Source organism: Suncus etruscus, chromosome 15, assembly GCF_024139225.1.
Source record: "Suncus etruscus isolate mSunEtr1 chromosome 15, mSunEtr1.pri.cur, whole genome shotgun sequence".
Classification (NCBI taxonomy): domain Eukaryota; kingdom Metazoa; phylum Chordata; class Mammalia; order Eulipotyphla; family Soricidae; genus Suncus; species Suncus etruscus.
In genome coordinates this window covers 9,069,288-9,080,142 of record NC_064862.1, presented here as the reverse complement: position 1 = coordinate 9,080,142, position 10,855 = coordinate 9,069,288, and the positions used below count along the sequence as shown (strand labels likewise).

General features: G+C 33.5%; 1 pseudogene; it reads right to left on the bottom strand.

Annotated features, from left to right (window-relative positions):
* Positions 1–342: 342 nt before the first annotated feature.
* On the bottom strand, positions 343–1,054 carry LOC126031100 (peptidyl-prolyl cis-trans isomerase A-like; annotated as a pseudogene).
* Between the last annotated feature and the right edge of the window lie 9,801 nt (positions 1,055–10,855).

The following is a 10,855-nucleotide window of genomic DNA, read 5'->3' as shown; positions in this document are numbered from 1 at the left end:
TGTATTTATTAGGCCAAGGGAATTCCCTTTCTAATCTACAAAATTTTTACTGTGCCTATGGAAAAAAAAAAGAGAGAAGCTCAAACTAATTTTTTTGGTTTTGTTATTATTTTTTTCCCTTTGTTCCTTCTTTTCTTTCCTGCTTTTTTCTTATTCTTTTTCTTTTTTGAGCTTTATTTTTTATTTTAGGAACGTGGTTTTTGTGTGGTTGTTGTCTTTATTGCTGTGGTGCTTTTCAGGTTGTTTTTGTTGTTGTTGTTTTCTTTCCTTCTAACAGAACCTCATAACTTGGACCATCTTGTTTTGCCTCACAAATTGAGGCAGAAATAAAGGAAGGTACTATTCTTAATTTTTTTATCGTTATTATGTACTTTTTATTTCATAATCATAAACAACTCTGCAATCCAGCAAGATGGGACAGGGTAAGGACTAGGGAACTGAGGGTGCACACAGGGGCCAGAGGGCATTCTGGGCACATGGGAATGGGCACACCAGACTCCTGATGTCTGGTGTAGTGGGAACAGAGAAGCAGGGCTTAGACTTGTCCGCAGTCGGAGATGGTGATCTCCTTGCTGGTCTTGCCATTCTTGGACCCAAAGCGCTCCATAGCCTCCACAATGTTCATGCCCTCCTTCACCTTGCCGAACACCACGTGTCTGCCATCCAGCCACTCAGTCTTGGCAGTGCAGATAAAGAACTGGGAGCCATTGGTGTTGGGGCCTGCATTAGCCATGGAGAGGATGCCAGGCCCCGTGTGCTTCAGGATGAAGTTCTCATCATCAAACTTCTCTCCATAGATGGACTTGCCGTCTGTGCCGTTGTGGCAAGTGAAGTCACTGCCCTGGCACATAAATCCTGGAATAATTCTGTGGAAGCAGGAACCTTTGTAACCAAATCCTTTCTCACCAGTGCTCAGCGCACGGAAATTCTCTGCCGTCTTTGGAACTTTGTCTGCAAACAGCTTGAAAGACACGCAGCCCAGGGGCCGCCATCTACCGTGATGTCGAAGAACACGGTAGGGTTGACCATGGCAGTGGGAGAGACGGCAGCGACGGCGTCTGCAGGGGCCACTCTTCTTCATTTTTATTGTTGTTTTGTTTGTTTTTCGGCCACACCCAGTGACGCTCAGGGATTACTTTTGGCTATGCGCTCAGAAATCACTCCTATCTTGGAGGACCATCTAGGATGATAGGGAATCGAACTGCAGTCCATCCTAGGCTAGTGAATGCAAGGCAGACACTTTACAGATGTGACACCATTCCCGCCCCTTCATTGAATTTCTTAATATCCTTATGGTATTTTATGAGTACACTTTTATATTGTAAAGATTTGACATAAAAAATAATGTATATAAAATTAAGATAAAGTGCAGTGATTAAGGCATTTTTCTTTCACCCAGTTTATTCACTGGAGCAGTATATCTTTCACCAAGAACCATCAATAATGATCCCTGATTACAAAACCGGGGGTAGGACCAAAGGATAGCAGATTTGAATTAATACCTCCTCGTAGGTATACAGAACTATGCAATCCCTCAAAATTCCACAAAGATAATTTCAAAAAAAATCTGGTGCCACTTATAGTTTATTTATTCTCTAGGCATGTGGTAAAATGTACCTGTCCTCATGTTCTACAGGAGTCATCACATTGATTTTGTTGTAACTCCTCATTTTTTTCTTGAATCTGGCCTTCAAAATGTCCTCAAACTTTCAGACGGGAAACTGTTGAAAAAGTTCTTTATTACTAAAACAATTCATTTCCATTGGAACAGATAAAATATTTTTAAAAGATATAGGCAGCTACACTTCTTCATTTCTTTAATCCCCCACTCTTCACAATTGAAGAGCTTTTGGAAGGCAGCTTTACTCACACAGAAAACAGGTATCAAATACCATTAATTACAGCTATTAATTTAAGTTGTGACACTTAATGTTCTTTAAACATATCACTCTGTACTAGGAAAAATAAAAAGGTGATCAAACTGCAAAGGAATTGCTTTTGCAAGAACCAATAGAGAACTGGAAAACAGAGTTATCTGCCACCATTAAACTTAGAAAGGTTATTTTACGCTTACTCACTTGGATCTGAAGACATAGACACCATAAATTCAAAGAGAGACATACTTTTTTGACAAAGTGCTAGATGTTGGATTTGGACTAACATCAGAATAAGATTCTTCTAGAGACCAAATCATAATTTTATAGACTTTACCACCAAAATCTCCACCCAGCAAGTCATAATGGTTAAAAGTTAAATAAGTATCCTACCCATTTAAACCAATTCCTGTTGCTACCAAAGCAAGATGACTAATGTTTATGTAATGCATTCTAAAATTTCCCCATCTCAAGGTCTTTCTTTTTTTTAATAATAATTTTTATTTTGATGAAAGTGGATTACAAATCTTTCACAGTAATATTTTAGGTACATAGTGACATTGAATCAGGGTCATTACCACCACCAATGTTGTCCTTCCTCCACCCCTGTTCCCAGAATGCATCCCATATCCCCCTTTTTTGCCCCCCCCCCAGGCTGCTAGTATAGGTGTCTAGCTTCTTGTAGATTGGCTATTTATTCTATTGTTGTTGGCTTTGGATTTGGTGTTTAAGTCTTATAATTTTTATTTTCACACAACGTTCATACAACTGTTTGGTTTTGGTACCCTTCAATATTTCCCCCTCAATTTGTGAGGCAGAACAAGATGGTTCAAGTTATGTGGTTCTGTTTGAAGAAAAGAAAAAAAGAAAAAAAAAGGGAAGCAAAAAGCAAACAAGCAAAAAAATGGGAGGAGTCTTTCTAGAGGCTATATATATATCAATTAAAAAAGGGGAAAAAGGAAGAAAAACATAACAACAATACAAAAAAATCAAACAAAAAATAAAACTGAAAAAGCACCCAAGAGGTAAACATTACCAGTTTATCCCAGGACTATCAGTCAAACCATTATTCTCACACATTTAACATTTCTGTTTATAGTGATAATAATAATATAATTCTACAAGAAGTAATGTTGAAAGGTGGTAGGTAAGTAACATAGGTTTATTAGAAGACTGAGATTCACTGGAAAATTTTACAACTGTATCCCTTTATTTAACTATTATGCTATCATGGACATAGTTCCATATTCCTGGATCAAAGGAAATCACAAAAATTTAATAATTTGAGGAGGATAAAATATGAATGGCCCATATAAAGAAAGAGAGAAATAAAGACAGAAAAGGGCTTGAAGCCTCTTGCAATGATAAAGTAACAATGGCTAACCTCCATTTAAGTTAACACAAGTCTCACATTACTTGTTTCACGGATATAGATTTATAAAGCATAGCAAAATGCAATAAAACAGATTTTCTGAAGAATTAAAGCACTATCAGAACAAGAAATTAGTCTTAATTTGATATAAATATTATCAGATAATTTAAAATGCATATGAATAATAAATACATTGAAAGTTCTAATTGGAAAAGAAAACATGAATCAATAGTTATGGAAGCAGAAAGATGGAATCTAAGAAGAATTCAATAAATAGAATTGTAACAAAAAGGATTTATTTTTTTGCTTTTTTGGTTACATCCAGTGATGATGGAGGATTACTCCTGGCTATGTGCTCAGAAATCACTGCTGGCTTGAGGGACCATATGGAAAGTCGGGGGATCAAACCACAGTCTACCCTAGATTAGTGCATGCAAGGGAAATGCCCTACCACTTATACCACCACCCTGGCCTCAAAAATGGATCATTTTTATTTGCATATAAGACACTAATAAAAGCCAAAAAAAATCAATGAGCTTGAACATAGTCTACAAAATCTCCTTAACTATAAATAAAAAATATATGGATAACAAGAAATAAGAATATCTTAAGAACTATAAATTTTTTTCTAAAAGTACAGAAAAGAGTAATTGGAAAATAGATATAAAATTGCATGAAGCATGTGAAATAATAATAAAATATATGCAACTGGAATTTGAGCTATATTTTAGTGACCTGGACCATTGAGGTTAGATTCCAAATACCTTATGTATCCACTGAGATCCATTAGGAGTGATCCTTGAGTGCAGAACCAAAGATAATCTCTTAGTAATACTGGGTATGGCCACAAAAAAATAAACCAAAGATAATCAAACTAAGACTAATATAAGCAAATAAAATACATCATAGATATAGAAGCATAAGTCAAATCATATTAGAAAATGCAAGTGCATTTTTTTCAAAAGCCATGATGAAATGCAAGCAATACAATTATAGAAACAGATAAATGGATACATGGATAGATAGATACATATATAGAGACAGATAGATAGTATATATATATACATACATACATATACATATATACACATACATATAATTATGTATATATACATAGATTTTTAAAGTCAAAAAAATTTTATCTATAGAAAAAAAAATATTAGTATTAGGGATAAGATACATTTACAGCATATAAGGATCTTGTCATACTTGCAGTCAACCTGAATTTAACTGGAATTGGACCTCAGTCGGTCGAGTGCACACAGCACAAATGTAAATGTACATGTTCAATCTGTTGCCTTCCTCATGTTGAGTATGCTTTTTGCCATCACTATCTCATATCTGGTGCCTCATAACCTAATATATGAGAGCTCCACAACTGAAGTTTCAAGCCCAGTGAGTGCTGCAACTACACTGAATGATCGTCATAATCTTCTGTCATCACAACAGAAGCAGTAACAACAGCAAGAGTAAAAAAGGACTGGAGAAAGAAACCAAAAGGATTCACACTAGAAACAACCCAGGTGACTGAGAACAGATTAGTGGATAAAGAAACTGTGGAACATTTACACAATAAACTACTACTCAACCATTAAGAAAAATGAAGAAATGAAATATGCTGATAAACGGATAAGTATAGAGTATATTATGCTGAGTGAAATGAGTCAAAAGAGAAAAGGTTGAACATAGAATATTCATGTTTACTTTTGTGATTTTTAAAATGTATAGTATGTTAATAATACCCAAAGACAATATATATGAAGACCAAGAGGGCCAGTCCATAGTAGGAATCTTGCCACAAAATTGGGAGAGTGCAGTTAGGGAAGAGATAGGACAACTATGACAATAATAGTTGGAAATCATCATTCTGGTCAAGAACTAGGTACTAAAAGGATATAAAGTGATATGCATGACATACCTTCACTAAAAGTATTTCAAAAAGCAGCATCTAAATGGAAATAATGAAGTAGGCAGAGAAAGTGAAAAAGGAGAGGGAGGGAGGGAGGGAGGGAGAGACAAAGGGAGAGAAGAAAAATATCTGCTGCAGAGTCATGTAGGGAAGAGATTAAGGGAGGGTCGAAAAACTGGGGACACTGCTGCTGGGAACTCTGCACAGTGAAGTGTGCTCTGCATTGTATGATTCAAACGCAATCACGTACAACTTTGTAACTGTGAAAATAAACTGTATTACGCACTATTTTCTAACTTTTGTTTAACAAAAGTAATTTATTTTTAAAAAAATATTCACATTCTCAGGGTAGTCACTTTACTAGATGGATAAATATAATTAACAACTAAAAATACAAACCCCCACCATAGAGTTCAACAAAATATAAAAATTGTCACTAAGGTTAAAGAAGAAATAAAGATATTGTCAAGGACAGCGTATACATTGCCAGCAAACATGCTATATACAGAGACCATGATGAGATTTTTCAAGGTGGTAATTGATACATAGATACTTGATACAGAAATCACAAAATTTTCCAAGAGAACTGTTTCAAAAAGTAAATGAGTAAATTCAAAATAAATATATTTTAACTTTTTCAAATATAATGCTATATCTTAATATGGTGAAAATGAATTGGATGACTATTGCATAAGGATCTTTAATTAAAAAAATGGAAATAGAAAATTTCTTCACAAATAATCTACCTTCTACATACGATAGTAAAATTATTCAAAACTTAATTGAGTAAATTAAATTGTAGCTTAATGTAATTTCTAAATACATGATTTTGTTTTATAACAATAAAACATTAATATAATAAGAGATGAAAGGAATACTCATAATAAAATTATAACAGAATACTCCTAATTCAGATAGGAACTAACAGAAAAAGAGCTTTGGGTAGTAATTATCTACATGGTTTTATATTAAAACATTTTGATATTCTTTAAATATATTGCTCATAATTTAAATGGCTATTGTAAACACAATAATTGAAATATATAGTTGACCAGGGAATAACTCAAAAGATATACTATATTTTTGCAATATGAAAGTTGAATAGATCCCTGGCATTACATAGCTTTATGGTGACCAGAGCACCAAGTCAGACACCGGTCACTGATTATTAAAAAACAAAACCAACAAACAAATCTTGTAAAACACTCTGAAAAATAAGTGTTCAAAAATAGTCAGAGTATGTTTAAATTTAAGCATGACCTCAAGTTTATTTGCTCAAATTAAAGTGTATGAACAAAAACTCTAATATTTGGTAGACATGTGCTCTACAAATAGATTTATAATAGAACTATATTAGTTTTGAAAAAGCACTCTTCCGGGTAAGTGTTTAAACTGCCATGTATGTTATGTAAATAACAATTGAAAATATATAACAATAATCACATATATAATAATGCCAAATGTGATTGCCACTACACATAAAAATACATAAAATAGAAATTAAAGAAAATATGTGTAAATTCACTCAGTTGCATCATAATTGATAGATTAGAATGTACAAACTAGCATAAACAACACTTTCAACCAATTTGATTAATAGTTATTTAGCAATTTATCTTCCTAAGTTTTACAAAAGAAGTTGAAACACTATTTTTAAATTACATGTACCTTTACTGCTATGGAGCTATTTTTTTCCTTTTCTCTTTTCAGTTTAGCATAGTTTAGTCTTGTATTTTGTTTTGGGGTCATATCCAGCAGTTTTCAGGTGTTACTCCTTTTTAAAGTTCACTCATGAAAGTGCTTAGTTAATACCAAAGTGGTACTGGATACATGATTGACAAGCATTTTACTCCTTACATATTTGACAGGCCCTGGAGCATATACATGGCATAAAACACACTTTAACAAATTTCAAAAGTAAGTAACTTACACAATAACATTCTCATACCACAAGAAATTTAGCCAGAGGTCAGTAAAAGAAAGTGATTAGAAAGTTTCAAATATTTGAATAAACAGCGCACTTGTGTGTCATACATAACTCAAGGAATTGTTAGAAGATACATTTAAAATGGTTTTGTTTTGGGAGCTGTAATGAAGAGTGCTCAAAGATTAAACTCCTGCCTCTGTGCTCGGGGATCATTCCTGGCAGGAATCATGTACTCAGATAGAGCAAGTGCCTGACCTGCTATGCTTTCTATCTAATATCTTAAAGAAATATTTTTCGAATTACAAAAATGTGTGGGTATAATACAGAATGGCTAAAATAAAATACATATATTAGATGTATAGTTTAGGCAAAATTTTAAAAATCCATAAACTTACCAATGTAATTTTCCATTGGTAAATTTCTATAAAGAGGGGAAATAAGAGTTCAAATAAAGAAGAGCAAAAATATCAATAAAACTAATATAGAAAAACAGAAAGAAAATGTGGCATAAAATAGGTCTTTGCAATGACTAGTGAAATTGATAAGTCTATTATAAGTAGGAAAAATTCTAATAAATTCTCAGTAAAGTATTAACAAAAACTAAAAATAAATGCGTATAAAAATTATAGAATGGGTTATATTTCAATATTTGAAAATTAATCAATCAAATTTATTACAAGAGTTTAAGTAAAAGCATATTATTATATTTACTGTATAAACAAACTGATACAAATTATTATTGCATTTACTGACAAAATTTTTCTTTGAGTAAATTAAGAATAAACTCCATCAATAGTGTAAACCATATCTGATTAAAAAATTAAAGTAAATGTAATCACTTTTCTCATTAGATCAGGAAAAAGAACTGCCCTGTATAACACCCTTATTTAATTAACATTGTAAAGGAAAGTCTAGTGTGTGCAATAGATAAGAAGATATAATATTTCTCAAATATGTAATGAAAAAAATCTGTTTCTATGAACAGATGACATAAATGTACATAAACAATTAAAAAGAATTTCGCAAAAGTTCCTGGAAGAAATCATGATATGGTCTCTAAAAATAAGAATCAACATCTGAAACACAATAGATTTTTATAATACCATATATGAGAAACTGAAAACTTTTAAATCATCAGCATCATTTGCTAAAGTACTCCAAAATAAAAGAAAGAGGTTCATATGTAACAAAAATATTATAGAAGACACATGTTAAAAACAAAACAATAAATGTTTAAAGATGAAAACAAAAGTTATTAATACATATATACCAAAGGAGAAATCATAAAAATACTAAGAAAATAATAAATAAAACTAAAAACACTAAAATGGATCAGAGAGATAGCATGGCAGATAGGGCATTTGCCTTGACGTGGGTGAACATGTTTTGTTTTGATTTTTAATAATAATATTTTTATTTAAGCACCTTGATTACAGACAAAATTGTGGTTAGGTGTCAGTTATATAAAGAACACTCCCTTCCTTCACCAGTGCAACATTCTCACCATCAATGCCTCCATCACCAACCTCCCCACCCCCACAGAGTGTATTCGAGATAGTCCTTGCATTTCTCTCACTCATTGACATTGTTATGGTAGTTGTCAATGTAGTTATTTCTCTAACTGCATTCACCACTCTTTGTAGTGAGCCTCATCCTGTAGGCCAGTCCTTCCAGCCCTCATATCTATTGTCTCTGAGCATTATTACAATAATGTCTTTTATTTTTCTTAAATCCCATAAATGAGTGAGACTATTCTGTGTCTATCTCTCTCACTCTGACTAATTTTACTCATCATAATAGATTCCATGCACATCAATGTATAGGAGAATTTTATGACTTCATCTCCCCTGATGGCTGCATAGTATTCCATTGTGTATATGTATCACAGTTTCTTTAGCTATTCATCTGTTCAAGTGCAACTTGGTTGTTTCCATTGTCACACTATTGTAAATAGTGCTGCAATTAATATAGGTGTGAGGAAGGCATTTTTGCATTGTGTTATTTTGTTCCTGAGGATATCCCTATGAGTGGTATAGCTAGATCATATGCAAGCTCTATTTTCAATTTTTTGAGGAACTAGATGGCATTCCCACCAGCAGTGAATGAGAGTTCCTTTCTCTCCATATCCCCACCAGCACTGATTGCTCTTGTTCTTTTTTTTTTTTTTTTTTTGGACACACCCTATGACTTTCAGGAGTTACTCCTGGCTATGTGCTCAGAAATCGCTCCTGGCTTGGGGGACCATATGGGGCGCGAGGGGATTGAATAGTGGTCCGTCCTAGGCTAGTGCATGCAAGGCAGCCGCCTTGCAGCATGTGACACCGTTCTGGCCCCTGCTTTTGTTCTTTGTGATGTGTGTCAGTCACTGTGGTGTTATATGGTACCTCATTGTTGTTTTGATCTGCATCTCCCTGAGGATTAGTGATGTGGAGCATTTTTTCATGTGCCTTTTGGCCATTTGTATTTCTTCTTTGAGAAAGTATTCATTTCTTATCCCCATTTTTTGACGGAGTTAGATTTTTTTCTTGTTATGTCAGTGTCTTATATATTTTGGATAATATATTCTTTTCTTATGGGTCCAATAGTTTCTCCCATTCTGGGGGTGGCTTTTTTTTTATCTTAAATATTACTTCCTTTGTGCAGAAGCTTCTCAGCTTAATATAGTTGCATCTGTTTATCTCTGCTTCCACTTGTTTGGAGAATGATGTTTCCTCCTTAAAGATGCCTTTAGTGGCGATGTTATGGAGTGTTTTACCTACATAAACAATGACTTTTTAAAATAATTTTATTTAAGTACAATGGTTATAAACATGTTTGTTATTGGGTTTCAGCTATTAAATATACAAACCCCTTGATCATTACAACTTTCCCACCACCAATTTCCACTATTTCTCTCCTCCTCATAAACTGTTTTTGATACAGGCATTGCATTTCTCTCTCAATTGATGTCATGATAGCTGTTAGTGCAATTATTTCTCTAATTGCACTACCTCTCTTTGTGGTAAGCTTCATATCATAGAATGGTCCTTCCAGCCCCCATTTCTATTGCTTCTAGATATCATTACTATACTGTCTTTTATTTTTTGCATTTCCCAAAGATGAGTGAAACTATTCTATATCTATCTCTCTCTCTGACTATTTTCACTCAGCATAATAGTTTCCATATCCATCCATATATAGGAAAATTTTATGACTTCATTTCTCATGACAAATGTATAGGCTTGCAGAGAGCATTCTTGTATTGTGTTTTGTGTTTCTAGGGTATATCCCTAGTTGTGCGATATTGCTGGGTCATATGGGAGGTCAATGTCCAGTTTATTGAGGAATTTCTGCATTGTTTTCTAGAAAGGTTGGATTAGACAGCATTCCAAACATCAGTTAATGAGAGTTCCTTTATCTCCACATCCTTGCCAGCACAGATTTTTCAAGTTCTTTGTGATGTGTACCAGTCTCTATGGCATGAGATGGTACCTCATTGTTTAATTTGATTCTCCCTGATGATTATTGATGTGGAGCATTCTTTCATGTGCCTTTTGGCCATCTTAATTTCTTCTTTGAGGATATGTCTTTTCATTTTTCCTCCCCAATATTGATAGGGTTTGACGTTTTTTCTTGCTAAGTTCTGTCAGTATCTTGTATATCTTAGACATTAGCCTCTTATCTGATGTGCGTAAAACAATGCTTTTTTAAAATAAAACATTTTCATAAATCAAGAAATACTCTGTAACTTTTATTAGAAGATTTAATACCCTTAAACTGCTATATCTTCTCAG